Raw genomic sequence first — 20,770 nt, forward strand, 5'->3', positions numbered from 1 at the left:
TTTACCCTTTGCCGGTTATAGACGAGATCATTAGACAGATCAAATCGACAAGATATATGTCTACTTTGGACTTAACGTCTGGCTACTATCAAATAGCTATGAGACCCGAAGATATACATAAAACCCCGTTAATAACAAAATCGAGCACTTATGCATTTTTACGCATGCCCTTTGGGTTGTGTGGGGCCCAATCAACATTCCAGAAAGCTATGGACATTGTTCTAAAGCCTGTCCTAGGAAAGTCTACTTTAATTTATCTAGATGATATAATTATAACGAGTAGTACGTTGGAACAACACATTAATGATCTAGAACAAGTTTTTAAATTATTAAAAGAGGCCGGTCTTACAATTAACGCCTCAAAATGCAAGTTCGAAACTAAAGAACTTAAATATCTCGGTTATAAAATTTCGCAAAAGTGTATAGAAACGCAAGATTCAAAAATAAAAGCTATTAAGAATTTCCCACCGCCCAACACCGCCAAGAAACTTTCTTCTTTCCTTGGGTTATGTTCTTACTATCGATCTTTCATAAAAGATTTCGCTAATATTGTTGAACCACTCTTAGTAATCAAAAGAAAAAAGGGTAAATTTACGTGGACAGCGGAAGCTAACACAGCATTTGAAAGATTAAAAGAAGCGCTCAGTAATGCCCCTGTTTTAAAATTCCCGGAGGGGGACGAAAACCTGGAAATTGCAGCAGATGCGTCAGACTATGCGGTGGGTGAGGTTCTTATGCAAAATAACCATCCTCTGGCATTTTTTAGTAAAACATTGAATCAGACCCAAAGGAATTGTACAGCTACAGAAAGAGAAACATTAGCCGTATTAATGGCTGTACACAAATTTCGAGTTTATTTCGGCAAATCGCCAGTAACAGTCTTTTCGGATCATGCGGTTGTTGGTAGACTTTACTCGGAGCAAAACCTAACGCCCAGGTTAATAAGATGGGCTTTAAAACTCCAAGAATATAATATCACAATAAAATATAAACCGGGTAAGGAAAACAATGTAGCTGACGCACTTTCTCGTATAAAACTGGACGATGAAGGAAATGAACTTAAATGCGCTGTGTTGACTTCAAAAATTTTAGATTCTAGAGATACGGTTATTACTGAACTGAAAGCTGATCCTGAATTTGGAAATATCTATGCTTATTTGAAAGACCCCGAAAGCTTTGAGCACACAGATATCGATGCGATAAGAAATAGAGCAAAAAACTATGAAATAATAGATAATTTATTATTCTATACGAAAACAACAAACGAAAATCTTGAGTATAAGCCAGTCATCCCAGCCTCGCTTCGATTAAGCATTTTGAAGTAATTACACGAAGCAAAAACAGCCGGCCATTTAGGGGTCAGAAAGACTTTAAAAAGGGTACGCGAGGCGGTATATTTCCCGCAATTATACAAAATAGTAACGGCGTATGTCAGGTCCTGCAATCAATGTCAGTTAATAAATGATATTAATTACAGCCCGGCCGGGTACTTAAATAGCATTCGCGCTACATTTCCGAATGAAATTTTAGGCATAGATCTTCTTGGTCCCTTCCCCCAGAGCGAGTTAAATTGTAGGGTTTATATTTATTTTAACTAACATTTATTTTAAGTTTAAACTATCTTTCCTGTCAAGCCTTACTGTCCCCTGGAACTGCCAATGCCAGAATATGTAAATTTGAGTAGAACGCGCAAGCATTCAAATTATCAGCGGAAGTATTCTGATTTAAATAGAAAGGAAACAAGTTCGGTGTGTGTGATATTCTTACTGCACGAGCGCGGAGGTAGTTAGCGAGAATTGAAGAAGCCCGCGTTTCGGCCTATGTGCTTGGCGGGAAGTAGTGGAAATCGTTCCAGTGAGCTTCAAGTCTGCTGAATTAGCAGCGGTATTGTAAAACGCGGTGAGTTAGTTATTTTAGAGAACCTCGTAGTTAGAATCTTGTCTTTAGTTTCTTTTCAGGTTATTATTTTTATTTGACTGCCGAGTTGGCATCGTCTGTAAGCGTCAAGAGAACGCAATTGTAATTTATTACGTTGAATAAAAAGGGACTTAAACCCTTCACAAGGCTCTATCTTTTATACAAGTTTTCACAGTCACCTCTTGGTTGCGTGCAAGTTGGAGGCGCGCAACGTTATATTGGCGCCCGAACACTTATCGAACTGAAATGGCCGAAAACTGGATGGAAGCCGCTGGACAACACCAAGAAATGACAACTCAGTTAGAAGGATTTGGATACCTGGTCCAGACTTTGAGAGCATCAATCAAGCCAAACGTCTATTTCGACGGAAAAAATTCGGTGTCGGTATTTTTAGAAGGTCTAGAAAACCACTTTCAGCTCTACCCTGTGCCTGAAAGACAAAACGTTGCCATCGCCACATCAGCACTAAGAGGACAGGCCGCGCTATGGTGGAAAATATAGGCAAATTTTTATTAGGGGAATTTGGAAGCCAGACATATACATTTGAAAATTTCAAAAAATCGTTAGTAAAGGCCTTCCCCATAGTGAAAGATCGCGCACGGCTGGAAGCCGAACTATATAGTTTCTATCAACGGGATATAACAGAATTGACGGACTTTATTCTACGAAAAATCAAGCTAACGGATATGCTGTATGGAAAGAAACCCGATGCGGAGATTATTGAAATAATATTACCAAGATTGTTACCCGCTGTTCAAGACTAATTTGAAATTAGAAACCCAAGCACATTGCAGGAACTCTTCGAATTGGCGGTAAAGTTTCAAAATCGCAGAATAGCGGAAAAAGCGAGAGGGGAAACATATTCTCAAAGTACCCGAAGGAAATCTTCAAATGAGGAAACCAGAAATGGAAATCGCTCTTATGGGGGAAAGAGCTATCAAGCTAACTCATCGAAACTCGAAGGTCAAGGCCCAAAAAGAAAATTTGAAAATAAGCATCCGCGTACCCAGAAGACACAGATTGAAAGGAAAGCTTTAAAGGACTAGAGGGGCCTGTGAAAGGGAGGGTCCAGACCCCGGAAGTTTAAAAAAAAACCTCAAATAGGCATTTAAACACGGTCATCGTAAAAAACTCACAGCTACCAATTATACAAGTCCTGGTTGGCGATGTACCAGTAGAAGCCCTCATCGATACAGGCGCAGAAGGAAATTTTATGAGTGAAAAGTTCTTCAAAAAGAAATTTTATAGGATACGACTATTTAAAACCAGAAATACGGAAATTATAGCGGCGCAAGGAAAAACATGTCACTGCATCGGGAAATTATCATTAAACTTACAGGTAAAAGAGGGAAATCTCAAAGTATTAATTTTTGTGGTGAAAGACCTGCAACACTCTCTTATTTTAGGTATGGAGTTTTTAAGGGCCGCGAGGGCCAAATTAAATTTTCAAGATAGTTCCGTGGTGTTGGAGATGGACCAGAGGGTGGTGGAACCTGTGGAGACACTGCAAGTGGACCTTAGCCATCTGAATGAACATGAACGTAAAGCAATACAGCAAGTGGTGAGTAATTTTTCTCATTTGTTTTCAGAAAAACCAGGAAACTGCCAAATAGTGACGCACAAGATTCAATTAAATGCCGAAAAACCTTGTAGGACTAAACCTTATCGGTATGACAAACAAAAAGACGTAATCATCGAAGAACATATTCAGGAGATGTTAAAGAATAAAATAATAACGCCCATAAATAGTGAGTACGCGAGTCCAGTCGTACTATGTAGGAAAAAGAACGAGTTTCCTCCTTCGGATAAAAGGGCTTGGAGGTTTGCTATTGATTACAGAAAACTAAATAGTACTCGTATTACCAAATTTCCAGTTTACCCTTTGCCGGTTATAGACGAGATCATTATACAGATCAAATCGACAAGATATATGTCTACTTTGGACTTAACGTCTGGCTACTATCAAATAGCTATGAGACCCGAAGATATACACAAAACCGCGTTTATAACAAAATCGGGCACTTATGCATTTTTACGCATGCCCTTTGGGTTGTGTGGGGCCCCATCAACATTCCAGAGAGCTATGGACATTGTTCTAAAGCCTGTCCTAGGAAAATCAACTTTAATTTATCTAGATGATATAATTATAACGAGTAGTACGTTGAAACAACACATTAATGACCTCGAACAAGTTTTTAAATTATTAAAAGAGGCCGGTCTTACAATTAACGCCTCAAAATGCAAGTTCGCAACTAAAGAACTTAAATATCTCGGTTATAAAATTTCACAAAAGGGTATAGAAACGCAAGATTCAAAAATAAAAGCTATTAAGAATTTCCCACCGCCCAACACCGCCAAGAAACTTTCTTCTTTCCTTGGGTTATGTTCTTACTATCGATCTTTCATAAAAGATTTCGCTAATATTGTTGAACCACTCTTAGTAATCAAAAGAAAAAAGAGTAAATTTACGTGGACAGCGGAAGCTAACACAGCTTTTGAAAGATTAAAAGAAGCGCTTATTAATGCCCCTGTTTTAAAATTCCCTGAGGGGGACGAAAACCTGGAAATTGCAGGAGATGCGACAGACTATGCGGTGGGTGCGGTTCTTATGCAAAATAACCATCCGCTGGCATTTTTTAGTAAAACATTGAATCAGACACAAAGGAATTATACAGCTACAGAAAGAGAAACATTAGCCGTATTAATGGCTGTACACAAATTTCGAGTTTATTTCGGCAAATCGCCAGTAACAGTCTTTTCGGATCATGCGGCTGTTGGTAGACTTTACTCGGGAAAAAAACCTAACGCCCAGGTTAATAAGATGGGCTTTAAAACTCCAAGAATATAATATCACAATAAAATATAAACCGGGTAAGGAAAACAATGTAGCTGACGCACTTTCTCGTATAAAACTGGACGATGAAGGAAATGAACTTAAATGCGCTGTGTTGACTTCAAAAATTTTAGATTCTAGAGATACGGTTATTACTGAACTGAAAGCTGATCCTGAATTTGGAAATATCTATGCTTATTTGAAAGACCCCGAAAGCTTTGAGCATACAGATATCGATGCGATAAGAAATAGAGCAAAAAACTATGAAATAATAGATAATTTATTATTCTATACGAAAACAACAAGCGAAAATCTTGAGTATAAGCCAGTCATACCAGCCTCGCTTCGATTAAGCATTTTGAAGGGGTTGCACGAAGAAAAAACAGCGGGCCAGCTCGAGGTCAGAAAGAATATAAAAAGGGTACGCGAGGCGGTATATTTCCCGCAATTATACAAAATAGTAAGGGCGTATGTCAGGTCCTGCAATCAATGTCAGTTAATAAATGATATTAATTACAGCCCGGCCGGGTACTTAAATAGCATTCGCGCTACATTTCCGAATGAAATTTTAGGCATAGATCTCCTTGGTCCCTTCCCCCAGAGCGAGTTAAATAAAAATCGTTTTCTTTTAGTAATAGTAGATCATTTTTCAAAATGGATAGAAATTGTTCCTCTTAAACGTGCGTCAGCCAAAACAGTCGCAGATGCATTCTTACACAGATACACTTTAAAATACGATGCACCGATAAAAGTCATTAGCGATAACGGAAAACAATTCATTAGTCAAATATTTGAAAACATATGCAATGGACTTGGCATACGCCATATCAAAATGGTTCCGTATAGACCACAGGCTAACATAGCAGAAAGAGTTAATAAAAACATTGTAAAAATAATTCGCAGTTACGTTAGCACACATCACAAGCGCTGGGATGGCTACATAAATGAATTAGCTTATGCTTTAAGAACGGCACATCATGATACTACGGGAAAAACTCCAGCAGAATTATTTTTAGGCAGAAAGTTAATTACGCCTTTAGATAAATTATTCTTTGTGCAACAAAGAGAGCAGGAGTTTAAACAACAAGATGTGAAAAAGTTGATTGATCAGGCGCTTAAAACCTCGGATACGGCAAGAAATAGGCAGAAACTTTATTATGATAAAAAACGCCGTGAAGCAGATTTTAAAGTTGGGGATAAAGTATTGAAGCGGAAATTTTCTTTATCAAGTGCCCCAGACAATTTTATGGCAAAGCTAGCTCCAAAGTTTGAAGGCCCCTATGTAATTCAGGAAATCAAAGGGGTAGTATTATATCTTAAGAACGACAGAGGGGAAATCTGTAAAGCAAGCCCCGACCAGGTGAAAAAATACTATAATCCAAATGATTTTGAAATCCTTAAAAGTTTCTTGCAGGACTCAAGTCTAAACGAAATAGAAGGGCCAGAGACAACTATTCCACCACCCAAGAAACAGAGAACTGAAGAGAGACCTAGCACTTCTACAACCCGGACGTCGGTATCAAAAAGAAAAAATAATTTTCAAAATCCGGCGTTTAAGAAAAACAAAAATACAGATGCACCGGGTAAAGAAACCGTGGTAAAGAGAAAAACACCACCTACAAAGGATAGCAGGAGAAATTACACATCAAGGAGAACGCGCACACGGCCACAGAGTCAGGTGCCAGCAAGGCCGCCGTTCCGGAAACTGAAACGCCAACAGGAGGCACAAAAATACGAGGAACAGAAGAAATTCAAGAAGGACTCCAGACCGGAGGACGTCAAGACCAGCCGTCCCAGGGAAAAACGGAAATGCCAACAACCAGACGATTACTCCGCCAAGAGGCCAGCATGTAGAGGACGCAAAAGAAAAACTAATGTGGACGACACTCGGAGGGCAGTAAGGAGAAGATTAACATCCATGAAACCTCTAACTTGGGACCAATTTTGCCAAAAACGAATGACGGAGTTTCAAGCATCGAAAACTCAAAGATAAGTTAAAACCTTCTATATTTTTTTTTCTCTTTTGTTCCGAAATGTTATGCATAAGTACGAAGTTCTATGTTTTGACGAAAGTCAATATGTCTCGGTTGAGACTTAGTTTTGTTTTACTTTATTTAGCTAAGGCAAAAGTATTATTTTCTTTAAGTGTAAAAGCTAAAAACAAGCATTTTCTGTTGGTCGAAAGACTAATTCTGTTATGTTAAAGCCAAAATTTGGCCGAAGATAAAAATAACTTCGTATTCTTGTATTAATAAGAATTTTAGTTTCAGTGCCGCCAGCTTGGCGAAGAATGAGTAAAGTAAAAATTTATTTTCTCTTATTCATTTTATGGTAAATTGTAAAAATCATATGTATTAAAATTTTGTAAATGTACGTAAATACTTGAATGTTATGTAAAAGTAGAATTTAGTCTAGAAACATAAAATTGTAGATGCTAAAAGTGAATGCTTAAAAGCAATGAAGTCAAAATTTAAATATTAAACTGTAAAGTCATGCTTTAGAGCGAAAGCCTGCATGTTTAAAAGATGAATGAGGGGGAAGTTAGAATGAATGTGTTTTGTAAGGTTCTCCACCTACATTTGAATTTTTAAGAATATTAAAGTAGCTCATTGAGTTGTAGAATGTCGAGTAAGGTGTGTCTATTTGGTCGTTGAATTCTAACAAATCATGGTGGTTAGGGGAAGTGTTGTAAGACTAAAACACGAATATTCCCGTTTGACACCACACACGGTGGAGAGCCAGGGTAAAGTTAAATTAATGCTTGAAAAATTGAATGAATGTGAAGTAAGCAATAACTAAGAAAAACGAATCGTTTAAAAACAAAAATTTATTGTGTCAAGAAAGTGTAAATTATAATGTATTTAGAAAGATACTGATACTTATTCCTTCCAGATGCTGGAAGGAAAGACCAAGATTGATTGATGAAGTCCAGGAAAAGTTGCTGTAAGAAGAGAGCTTTATAACGAGCAACAGAATTTTAGTATATAATTTGTTACATAAGATTTTTTTTGTGTAAACGAGGTTCTCGCCAGTTAGTTCAGAATTAGAGAAACTTACAACAGGTCGTTTGTAGGACCTGCTTCCAAGTTTTCCAAATTCTGGCAGCGGCAAATGTAGGGTTTATATTTATTTTAACTAACATTTATTTTAAGTTTAAACTATCTTTCCTTACTTTCCCCTGGAACTGCCAATGCCAGAATATGTAAATTTTAGTAGAACGCGCAAGGATTCAAATTATCAGCGGAAGTATTATGATTTAAATAGAAAGGAAACAAGTTCGGTGTGTGATATTCTTACTTCACGAGCGCGGAGGTAGTTAGCGAGAAATTGAAGAACCCCGCGTTTCGGCCTATGTGCTTGGCGGGAAGTAGTGTTAATCGTTCAAGTGAGCTTCACGTTTGCTGAATTAGCAGCGGTATTGTAAAACACGGTGAGTTAGTTATTTTAGAGAGCCTCGTAGTTAGAGTCTTGTCTTTAGTTTCTTTTCAGGTTATTATTTTTATTTGACCGCCGAGTTGGCGCAGTCTGTGAGCGTCAAGAGCACGCAATTGTAATTTTTACGTTGAATAAAAAGGGACTTAAACCCTTCACAAGACTCTGTATTTTATCCAGTTTTCGCAGTCACCTCTTGGTTGCGTGCAAGTTGGAGGCGCGCAACGTTACAATCTATATTACTATGATTATTATTAAAAAAATTAGTATAGAGTATTAAAGTCTCACTCTCTGTACTATTTGTTTAACTTCTTGTCACTGTTCTCAAATAAAATGATGAGTAACTTAAACGCAATTAAATTATTTTGCAGTAAACACTCGAAATGGAAGTTTATTTCGTATTTGATAAGGGTAGTGCTTTCTGCACCAGTACCCTGATGCAGCAACCTTTCAACCTGGTTCCATATGAATCTTCCATGAAATAACAGTGCCCATTATGTATGCTCGGTGCTCTCTGTGAGCTACGTTTGGTTTTCCTTGGTCTTAGGACTAGGTTCTTCTTTTCTACCTGAATTTTTGACTCATGCTAGCAGATTTGATGTTCACAAAGGGGCCCATACCCGGCTTTGTTACGATTTAATTGTTTTATCCCTCTTTGGCTTCTAGTGTATTTTTGGATACCTATTCTTCCCTTTTTATGATTTTCTGTACCTGTACGCAGAACTTATTATTTAGTTATTACCTGTTATTTCACTTTTGCGTCTTTTATATACTGACGGTGGTCTGCATAACTGATTTAGCAGAAATTGTAGAGTCAATATAGGATATAGTAGGTCGAAATCCGATATTAGTTAATTACTTTGGTGCTTCTGTGTAAAATAACTTTCTGATGAGTTAACTATTCAGAACTTTATCCAGTTTTGGTCTGGGAGAAATCCTAAAAACGTTGCGCGTTCTCCATGCCTTTGTATGGCCAAAATGCTAGCACTGATACCATCTCAAAGGAACTGGTGGCAGATGTTGTGCTCTGAAGGTCAGGTTAATATATTTTCCATTTAGGAACTGGCACACTGTTCGCAGTTTGATCCGTCTTGTAACACAGAGAGATTGGCCAAGAGACTTATTTTCACTATACATAAATAAGACAAAATCTTGAAAAAAATGCGGAACGTTTCAGGATGTGTGCTTTGTAGACTACGGCAAATACCTTTATATTTAGAGGAACATTAATGTATAAATGATAATAATAGTAACAGGATTTGTAGTAAGAAGATCAGCATCAGTAATAATAACTCAAACTTCAAATTACTTCCCAGTAGAACTACGAATGATAAACTAAGTGTGCGGTGAACCTAAAATATTGGGTATTGAATGCATTAACAAGACTCAGATACAAAATTACAAAATGGTAAAAATGTATTTAATTTAGTAACTGTGTGCACGTGTATACTTCCCTTTTAACTAGAATCCTTTCTCTACTTTTCCACTTCTCCTGGGAGCAGGATCTACAACGGCCTCATTGTAGAACCCTCTAAAGTTGATAACATTTTGCAGGAATCGATAGCCAAAAATGCATCTGCAATTAATCGGGATAATCGAGATCTTATTGATTGCAAAATATTTATTAATAAAAGTGATAATTAATTTTATTGCTATAAAGCTACATATTATATAGCTTTATATCAATATATAGTATGGTGTTATATATATACAGAGAGAGAGAGAGAATTGAAAAAATTCTAACAAAATTATTATGAGGGAAGAAATGTAAAACATTGTTTAGTATATTTTAAAAACTAATAAAAATTTTCTTAGAATATCTGAATGTTTTAAGGAATACGTGCAGTACAAAAAAAAAAAAAAAAAAAAAAAAAAAAAAAAAAAAAAAAAAAGCAGAACTCAGGCACAAACGAAATTACAATGAAATGTACGAAGAAAGCAAAACGAATGAACCATATCAAAATCAATGGATATTCCTGCATTCATGCCGGGCTTTCAAGCTTAGGTTTATAGTTTTAAGTATATAGTTTAATATATGGAGAGCTTACCGTAACGTAACCGAGGAGGCTTCCGACATAAGGCAAAAACGGAACGGAATAATGCCTGCCTGGTTGAATATCTAGTAACAGCCTCAACCGCCAAGGGGGGATATCGCATCTGGAAAGGGGTGTACTCTGACCTGAATCGACAGATGAATGCACTTAATGAGTGGTAATGTTTTGCGCAGTTAGAGAAAGAAGCTAAATGACTTGCATACCACACAGACTATGAGAAGCGAGAGCCGATTCTGCTTGGACACCCTGCAGATACAGATTTATCGCACACAATACACATGCAATACACCCCGCCAAATGAGAAGGCATAAGATATTTATACAGATGGCTCAAAGACGGAGAAAGGCACAAGCTGCGCCTACTGTGTACTCCAAGAGAGAGAAGTGGTTAAAACTTGAGAAAGACGACAGACAGACAAAAATACCGTCTTTCAGGCAGAGCTTCTTGCATTAAAAGCAACCATCAATTTGGCAAAATATCAATTAGGAATAAGGGTCAACATATATAGCGACTCTGCCTCAAGTTTGGAGTCCATCCGAGGGCACAAGACAAGGAGTCCTTTGGTGCAAGATATTCAGAAAATTCTGCTAAGTATCCCCCCAGATGACAGACCTATCCTGATCTGGGTTCCAGTCATATGGATATTACTGGCAAAGAAGCTTGCGAAATCTGCAGCCGATGACTCCAGTTGATTGGAGAACGCAGTAAGTGTTTCCTATTTAAAAAAATCACGCTCAATAGCCTTTTACAAGAATGGCAGAAAAGATGGGAAAGGGGAAGCACAGGAAGAAAAACCTACAAGTTCTTTCCGAAAGTTACATGCTCAGTTAATATATACAGCGGAGCACAAATTCAATTCTACACTGGCCATGGTTCCTTCTCACATTATCTTAAGAGATTCGGCAAAGGAGCATCAGAATTGTGTGAATGTTGTGCAGTAGGTGATGCAGATTACTTCCTCTTCAACTGCCCACATACCGATAAACTGCATTTGAAAATGCCAAGCAGTGAATACTGGCCGCAATGGGCGGAGAATACCTGCGGCAACAAGCAGACAGACGACTAAAATAGAGGAGTTAATCAGGCTATGCTCAGCAAGGTGCTAAGAAATTCTCCCCCTCCCTTGAGAATTGTATCTTCGCAGTATAATTTTGATAGCAATTCAAAATACTACAACAACTTCAAATCAACACTAGAAAAATAGCTCACCCCGTAGAATAGTAACAGCACTGTAAGAGCAAAGCTATTGAAATGTAAGCATATTACTATCCAGTTTGTATGTACTTGATAAAAATAATATTGTAAAGCAGCTTAAATGACATTGAAAATCCAGTCAATGTGTAAAAGAATTACAAGTTTACTTTAATTATCTCAGTAAAAGTATTGTAAATAGGAATTCAGATAATGTTTAAATGTACACATAGTTGTCATGATTTTATGTAATTATCATATGTAACTTGTACAAGACAATGTTTGTAATCAACATATCTATGCTTATACACAGGCCTTGTATGCCCATGTAATATTTATATTTATATTTTTACACGGAGGAAATATTCCCTTCTGCCAGGATGACAATTAACACTGTAAGACTTTTACAACAAAGTCAAGTCAGTGGTTATCTCAGGCGGCGCTCAGTGCATCGGTTAATTCATTTTAAGAAGTTGTAATTTAATTTAAATAAGTTAAATCGAAGTAAAAGTGTGGTAAGGCTATCATTCATGACAATTTACAATCAGAATTGAATCGAAAACCAGTAAAACTAGTTAGTATGATACCAATAAATTCTAGTCCAGAGTTCACAAGTCACTACGACAGTCGTTTCATTACGTTTGCAATTCACTACGACAGTCGTTTCACTACGTTTGCAATTCACTACAAGGATGATTTATTTACTTGAACTGAATAATTCCCCATATATCCCCTATTCATTATCAAATCTTTTTTGAATTCAGTTACTTATCAAATTAAGGACAGCATCCCGGGGTGCGGGTCTAAGTGTCTCCCACCCTTCTTCTCCTAAAATCAATTTCTCGAGAGGAAGTACAGCCGCATATTTAGAATGCTTTGTGCCTCACAGACACTATACATTAATCCGGGCTCTTCAGTATGGCAGCCAGCGTCGATAATCACTTTTGGGCTGCCGTTTAATTAATGCTTAAATCGTAAACACTGGTATTTGTTTACATGTGCTGATAGCCTCTTTTCTGGCTATAAGCCTGCATAGTTTCCATGATAGAAGGGCATTTCGTAAAATGTCTTTGTGTATTGATTTCCATTCTTGTTGCACTTCTTTTCAAACTCCATCAGTTCGTTTGCGCTTAGAAAGAGCTCTTTCCAAAAGACCAAAAACATAATAGTCTACAGAAGAAGCTCCAAGGTTTTCACCCGGATATGTTGAAAAGGCCTTTATAGAAACAATGGTATGCAATGGTACGTTTCGGAAATATGACTTGCTAGTTTGTTTTGATAAAGGTTTACTCTTTGAAAGACATTGGGATAAAAATGTGGAATTTCTTTTGTAAATACCGTACATGAAGCTTTCTCTTGATAATATGTTGATTTTATCATATTTTCCACTCTTCTATTTTAATTTTCCTTTTAAGATAATTTAATTTTTATTTTTCATAAACCCTTTACTTGACTTCATAATTGAATAATAAATTCCCTCCTGACTTGCTACAAAAATTTGCTTCTCTGCACCAGATACACTATCTCTCCAACGATTACTGTTCTCAGATTTATAGATATTTTTAATGCCGTAAGAGAACTTTTTCTTGAAATTGATAAACCTATAGCGACACAATTTATAAAATTATATATAAAATATATTCTGTATGACTCATATATATTCATAATCAATACCACATAAAACAAGCTGCGAAGGAGATATATTGTTTGTTACATATAAGCCACTTTCAAAATTTCCGGTCTTGATATTATGCTGCTAGAAGAGCTGATAGCACTGGAGAAGAATGTTCAAGAGCAAGCCTTATAAATAAAAGTAGGTTCGTTACGCTTTTGGAATTTAAAAGACATTCCAAAGAAATACTCCAAAACAGAAGTTCTTAGTAGTTAGTCTTAGTTAGCCTTAGTTCCGTCCAGTCAATAATTTATTACGGAGAATAATAATTAAAAAAAAAAAAAAAAAAAAAAAAAAAAAAAAAAAAAACAGGTTGGATATTTTTGAATGTAGATATTTAAGAATCCAGTTAGGAAATTTTACGTCAAATATTAAAATGATTTCTTCAGTGCGTCAAGTGCAACCATCATAGTAATTAAAATAAATTTTTGAGCAACTAGAATCAGTAATTTTGTTTCTGAAATTTATTTATGTTTGTAAAATTAAAAACAATTGTAATACCAAAAGAATAAAACATAAATCTAATGAACTATTTTTTTGTCAAAACTATCTTCATGTTTTAATCTAATGCGTTCGTTTTAAATTCCTTATATATAATTATTTGTATTATAGTTACATTATATGCTCTGTATTATAGAGAAAAATGTAAGGGGTTCATGAAAAAAAGTACTTATTTAAAGGGGTCGATAAGGAGGAAAAAAATGCGAATCCCTGCCATCGAAAATACCATAAATGTTAAAGAAGATTGCTTAACCTTAAATCTTAGGTAACTTTCACATTCTCATATTAGTTTTCAAAACGTGCTTCTTAAAGCCACAGCTGTAAGGTATACTTTGTTCCAGTGCAAAGAATTTTATGAAAAGGCTTTTATATATATAAGTATATATAAGGCAAATTTAAAAAAAAATCTATCCTCTATATATTTTTCATTACTTTTACATTAGTGTTGCCCAAAGGAGAGTTAGCTCAAAAGGGCTATTAATTTCGCGCCGATTCACTTTCGACGTTGAATCACTTTTCAAACTGTTGCCACCAAATATTATCGCCCTGCATTATATTTAAAGAAATTAAATAATGAAGAATCTGCATAAATGTACGTATGTTTCTCGCATTGTGATAAAACAACGGTACGCATATTTCACAAGTGCACATCTGTGTAGCCACCGAGGGAGTGGCTTCTAGGATGGCCCAATGAGCATCCAGTAATATTTCTGCCATGTCACATGACCTATCGTACGCTTTAAGATTTAAGTAAGATGGTTGAAAATACTTTGCCACGCAATTTTCTGTACATCGTCTATTTCTTCTGAAAATTTTCCTTCCGAAGTTAGACCAAATATAAGCAATTATGAAGATTTCACTACCTGGTTGAAAGAATTTGAAATAAATACAAACACATGTTGGATACTCCACAAAAATATTCATGCGAAATATTACTTAATAAGTGATAAATAAGACGAAAGAAATATGCGATACACATCCGAGCCCTAATGCTATCTTTACATAAAACTATGCATATGAGAAAAATATTTTTACCAGTTATATATGTAAATAGAAGTCAGCCCTTTTTATTTCAGTCTATATGAAAAAGATGTTCTATAATAATAGCCAATGCAGAACTTTATTCAAAGTGAACTTCACTAATTTGCATTCGTAATTCACTAATTTGCATTTAGTCTGTTAAATTTCACATTTAATAACTGCTCATTCTGAAATATACTGTCTACACAAGAAATACTCATCAAACAGAATGAATTTATCTATTCACAACGAATATATTCAATTTATTCACATATAAATTTTAATGTTAACAATGGATATAATCATATCATACACAATATGTAGTCTGAATATTACACTTTCAAAATCAAAAGAATGCAGGCAATGAAATAAGAAAACACTAGATTCATTGTAACACTTCCAGTCTTTCTCAGCTCAATAAAAAATATAAAAAAAATATACAAATGAATTCTTTTAATCCACATTTGTTATTAAATGCATAATATTCGAGGCTAATTGTAATTTCAATCATTTTCTCGGTGTAAATAGCGGTAATATGCCGTGAACATCAATCCATATATCAATGCGTAATAAAAATCGAGAAAGTGAAATGCCATCGATTAATTAAAGTCATAAAACGAAAGCACTACGAGATTTTCTACTATTATGCCACACAGTTATAACTGCAAAACAAATGCATATTATAATGTAAACAACATACGCTCACATGCATGAAGATTTAGCGTCACAAGAGCAGAAGAAGCTCATTGGTCCATTTTCGAAACCCCTCCCTCAGTGGCTACGCTGATGTGCACTTGTGAAATATGCCAACGGCACCTAGAGCCATCCAATTTTGAATAACGTAACCCTCCTCCGAATATGGGCATCTGTAAGCCTAAATTTGGAATTTTCATGTTGTTTTATTATCTATTTTACATTTTGTAAAGCATTTATGAGTTTTTGTTTAAGAAATTCAACAATTTCAAAGCGAACAATGGCAACAATGTGCATGGAGAAAAAAACATTTTTATCTCCAGCGCGCGAGACTATATAGGAAATTCTCTAAAGATATGCTCATTTTAAAGTTATTTTGCGATATTGCAGTTAAATTGAATTTTATTGTTTCAGTGCGAAAAACATGATATTTAATTAATAAAGTTAACACAAAAAATGTTTAAAAACGCCACTTTGAGTGTAATGTAAAACCTAAAATCATTCAGATTTTTTTTCAGTCTTTTTTACGCCTGTCATTTTTTGTCTGAGGCGAGTGCCTCACTTACTGCAGAGAAAATGCACCCATAATGCTTTATGCAAATGACAAACTAGCAATGATTACGCTAATTTGAAAACTGCGCAATGATATTTTATGAAGCTGCGTAATCAACGCCAAAGTAAGATGCATTTTTTTACTTTTAAAAAGGTGTATCATGTGTAGCGAATTACAGTAGTTATTTCAGATTTATACTTCACAGTTTCGTATTTATTTTATTCTTATCAAATAAAGCTTAAAATATTTGTAATGCTGAAATCATTGAATCTAATGAGGTATGGAACATAACACAGTCGAGCGCTTTTACTCTTCTAAAACATTACTGCTTCCTTTTTCCTAAATCTTTTTTTTTTTTTTTTAAACTTTTTTAAGCTTAGCTTGCGTTTCTTGAAATTAATAACCCTCTTTCTTTTCCATAAATCATTAAAACTGTTTACATTAAAATAGCTTTACATATCGTAACGAAAATAAAATATTTCTGACTTTGGCCATGTATTTAGAACTTTGATCTCAAAGCATTTATTTTCATTATATCATTTATTATATCAATACTGAATATTAAATTTAGCCCAATGTTTTACATTTATCATTTATTTGTGAGGGATTTACTATTTATGTGCTGTTGTACTAGGAAGTAGATTGTCCGTTAACTTCTAGTTTGAATATAAAGTATTAATGTTGATTTTGATCTTAATTTTAAAAACAAATATTACACCATGTTAAAAATTTTAAATTTAAACTTTTTTGATGCAGCCAAATGCGAAATTGTTAATTCCTACTTAAATTCGGAAGTGAATAATCTACTTGGTCCAGGTTAGAAATGAGCAATAAAGTAAGGTAACAGAATTGCGAACTCGCAAAATAAGTACAGGTAAAAAATTTATATGACTGGCGGCAAAATTTAAACATAGAATACTGTATTAATAAATGATACAACGGGAATTAATTATCCTGGATTTCTTCAGAGAATGGCCGAAATGAGCAACAGCTCATCTTCACTACGTTATGAAAACAATTCACTACGTTTTGTGCGTGATTAGAAAAAATATATATATATATATATATATATTGGTTGAAATTTTGTGTACGGTTCCGCTTGGTTTCTGTCTGAAAAAATCGCAAAGTGGTGTTGGTTATTCATGAAATCTGAATGCCCGCTGTGTGGTGTAAATTTTTTGGTAACCCTAATGTTGATAATGTTGGCGAAAGTAGACTTGGGGAAAATTGCAAATATTGCCAAATGTGTTGTGATAAGTTGAGATTTCGTCTATTTTTTGTAACCCTTTCGTATGGACGGGAAATTTCGAATTGCTGTGTTTGGTTGCACGTGCGTAATTGTTTTATGAAAGTGGTGCCTCAATGTTTTGCTCAGTGTTATAAATGAGTATATTACTAGTATACGGCTATAATTTCTAGACGGAGTATATAAAATAGAAAGAACGGATTTGTAGCTTTCTTGGACGCTATTATACGTATTTATCTGCTATTAACAGCAGATAAGCCGAAAGGGCCAGATATTTAATTGAATTGTTTACGTGGACGAGATGCTGGTGGGAGACTAACGTATGTACGTGAAGAAAAGGTATGTTAATGAATTGACGTTTTATTTATTTATTTCTATGTGTTAATTTTTGTTGAAAGATTTGTTGTTTAATGTTTTTACGTTACGAAATATGTATTTTTGGTTATTTACTAGGCTGTGTGTTGTGTATTTTTGGTTATTTGTTCGTGTCTGTGTGTTAAGACAGCGGCGAAATTTTTCTGGTTAGCATGACAGTTTTAACTTTGTTTTAGGTTTCTGATTTTGTGTAAGTGAAAATAAATCGATATTTACATGGTGAACGTGGAATTAAGAGTTCAATGCCTAGTGTGTGCAATTTTCTGTTTTTTAAGTTAAAATAGGCCGATGTGTACATGGACACCGAGTTTAAGTGTTTGATTTATTGTTTTGATTTTCTGTAGGCACCAGCTTGAAATTGGTGCCGATCCTTCGTGGCGCCGATCTCGGCGTGGTTCTTCAAACGGAATCGTAGAGTAAAGATTAACCAAAAAGTTTAATACATTTAATAATTTATATTTCTTTAAAGCCCTCGCGGTTGATCTTTACATTATGGTAACTTGGCGTTTTTTTGGCGAAAATTTGGCGACCAACTCTCCTACAGCAACCCTCTATTTTTTTTCCCGCCGCTGAAGACATGTTTCTTTTCTTTTTATCTACTGAACACTTCTTCCAACAATCTACTAGCCGAATTACACTTATGCTAGAAATTTTATCTAACAAAACTGCTTAATCATGACAAATATTCACTGCAAAATTGGGAAAAAGTGCACAATACCATACACCTTACGCGTTTTTCAAAATAACACATACACATAAACCATGTACACGCCGACTTATTTTTACTTAAAAAAACATCCCAGAATTGCACAAAATTGGCATTGCGCACACTCTTCACTATATCCATGTACACTGCTTTTTTCTCATAAATTAGAAAAATTGCACGAAAATACATGACAATTTTCTCAATCTTTAAACCCAGTAAAAAGAACATATATGAAATTACCTGATCGCGAAAAAGTATTTACCCTTTCCAAATATGAACATTTCCACATATAAAATAAATAAAATATCCAAAAACTTTTACCTCTAAATCATCTATTATATTATAAACGTCACCAACGAATTCATACCGCAATCATTACAAATACTTAGTGTCAGATTTAAATTATTTCCATGCACGTTTACTTCAACTGAAACGTATACCAAATTCCTACAAACATAAAATTCACAAAATAACTATCATTTAATTAAAATATAATTAAATTCAAAAACACTACTTAAAATATAAATGAGCACATACATTAAATTAATAAAAATTAGCTTACAATCCTAATTACTTTAAACTAAATCATTGCTAATAACAATTTTCCCAATAATACCAAATTCCTTTCCACCTTACATTTAGAACAATGCATAAAAATATTATCCTCAAATAATTAAAAATACTAACTTACCTCATCTTCTTCAGAATCTTGATTACATGGCCGATAAACTTTTCTTTAGTTACGGCCATGGGATTCAAAAATTCACGAACACTGTTTTACACAACACAGAATAAACCAAATACAAAATTTCCAGATTTTTTCCCGATTTCCCCCCTTTTCCGATTAAAGAACCGTAATTCGTCCATTAATATCACATGACATATCCCATGATCTTTCATTTCCCTCACACAATATAATGCGTAATCGGAACTGAGTACTGCTCACATTATTACCAAAGTCCCAGGTAGTAACCTTTATCGCCTCCAAAATGTCGCCAAACTACCAGTTACCATATTGTAAAGATCAACCGCACTCGGAAACCCCTACCCTACGCTTCTGGATTATAACACAGTTGGAATATGGTTAAAATCAATAAAGTAAATCCATGTGCTATATACATTTATTTATAATTGATTAAATTAGAATATAAAAACAAATATATTTCGGAAATGAAATAAAATTATAATTGTGAATAATTTTAATCAGAACTATTCTTAATCAAAATGAAACCAATTAAAGTCATTAACAGAGATAAGGATCATGATTTACTATACTACAATAACGGTACTTTGAAATTGCATCCGACAGTCTTTTTCGACATGTGGATCCTGAATTATTTTCTAGCTCCTTTTAGAGATAGGGAACATGATTTATTATACTACAATAACGGTATTTTGAAATTGCGTTGGATAAAGCTTTTTTTGACATATGGCTTCTGAATTATATTCTAGCTGATTATCTTCCGTCATTAGGTGGAGGATAATTCCGCAACTAATTTAAATATGATGGAAAGATATTGTTCAGCCTGATTCAGTCGCATTTAAAATATACTAACAAACTACTTACTCGTAAAAAGACATAAGTGATGGCACTTCGTTCGGACTGCTGCACAACTTTGGATTACTATAAGCTAATATCTCGTGTCATCATTTAAGCTAAAATGAACAGCACTGAATTTGTGATGTTTTCTTGTATGTTTTGGTTTTGTTTGAACATGTTTAATATTCTCGTAATTCAACAATAGGGCAATTCCCAATACCAAAGTGCGGGAATTTCAAACTTTGTTTAGGATTTTGCATAATAGCCACCGTCTAATTTCGTATTTAAACTTCGATCACACCTACGTCTTTCCGAATAGCTGGATCAGAGATCATCATCGGTACTTAAAATTATTCCGGTTGATCTTTGGATTATGGTAACTTGGCAATTTGTTGGCGAAAATGTGGCGACCAACTCTGCTACAGCAACCTTCTACTTTTTTTTTCGGCGCCATTTTGTCTTCACGAAGTAAAGACGTTTCTTTTCTTTTTATTTACTGAACACTTTTTCCAACAATCTGCTAGCCGAACTACACTTATGCTGGAAATTTTATGGAACAAAACTACTTAATCATGACAAATATTAACTGCAAAATTGGGAAAAAGTGCAGAATCGCAAACTCCTTACCGCGTTTTTCAGAATCGCACATACACAGTAACCATGTACACGTCGACTTATTTTTACTTAAAAAAACATCCCAGAATTGCACAAAAATGGCATTGCGCACACTCTGCACTTTATCCATGTACACTGCTTTTTTCTCATAAATTAGAAAAATTTGCACGAAAATGCAGAAAAATTTTGTGAATCTTTAAACTCGGTAAAAAACACATACATGAAATTAACCTGATCGCGAAAAAGTATATACCCTTTCCAAGGATGAACATTTCCAAGTATAAAATAAATAAAATATCCAAAAACTTTTCACTCTAAATTATCTATTATAAAACGTCACCAACGAATTTATAACGCAAACATTAAAAATGTTGCAAATACTTAGTGTCAAATATTTAAATTATTTCCATGCACGTTTACTT

Source organism: Stegodyphus dumicola, chromosome 3 (assembly GCF_044657685.1).
Source record: "Stegodyphus dumicola isolate Sdum_Otavi_A_Nest chromosome 3, ASM4465768v1".
In the NCBI taxonomy this organism is placed as follows: Eukaryota; Metazoa; Arthropoda; class Arachnida; order Araneae; family Eresidae; genus Stegodyphus; species Stegodyphus dumicola.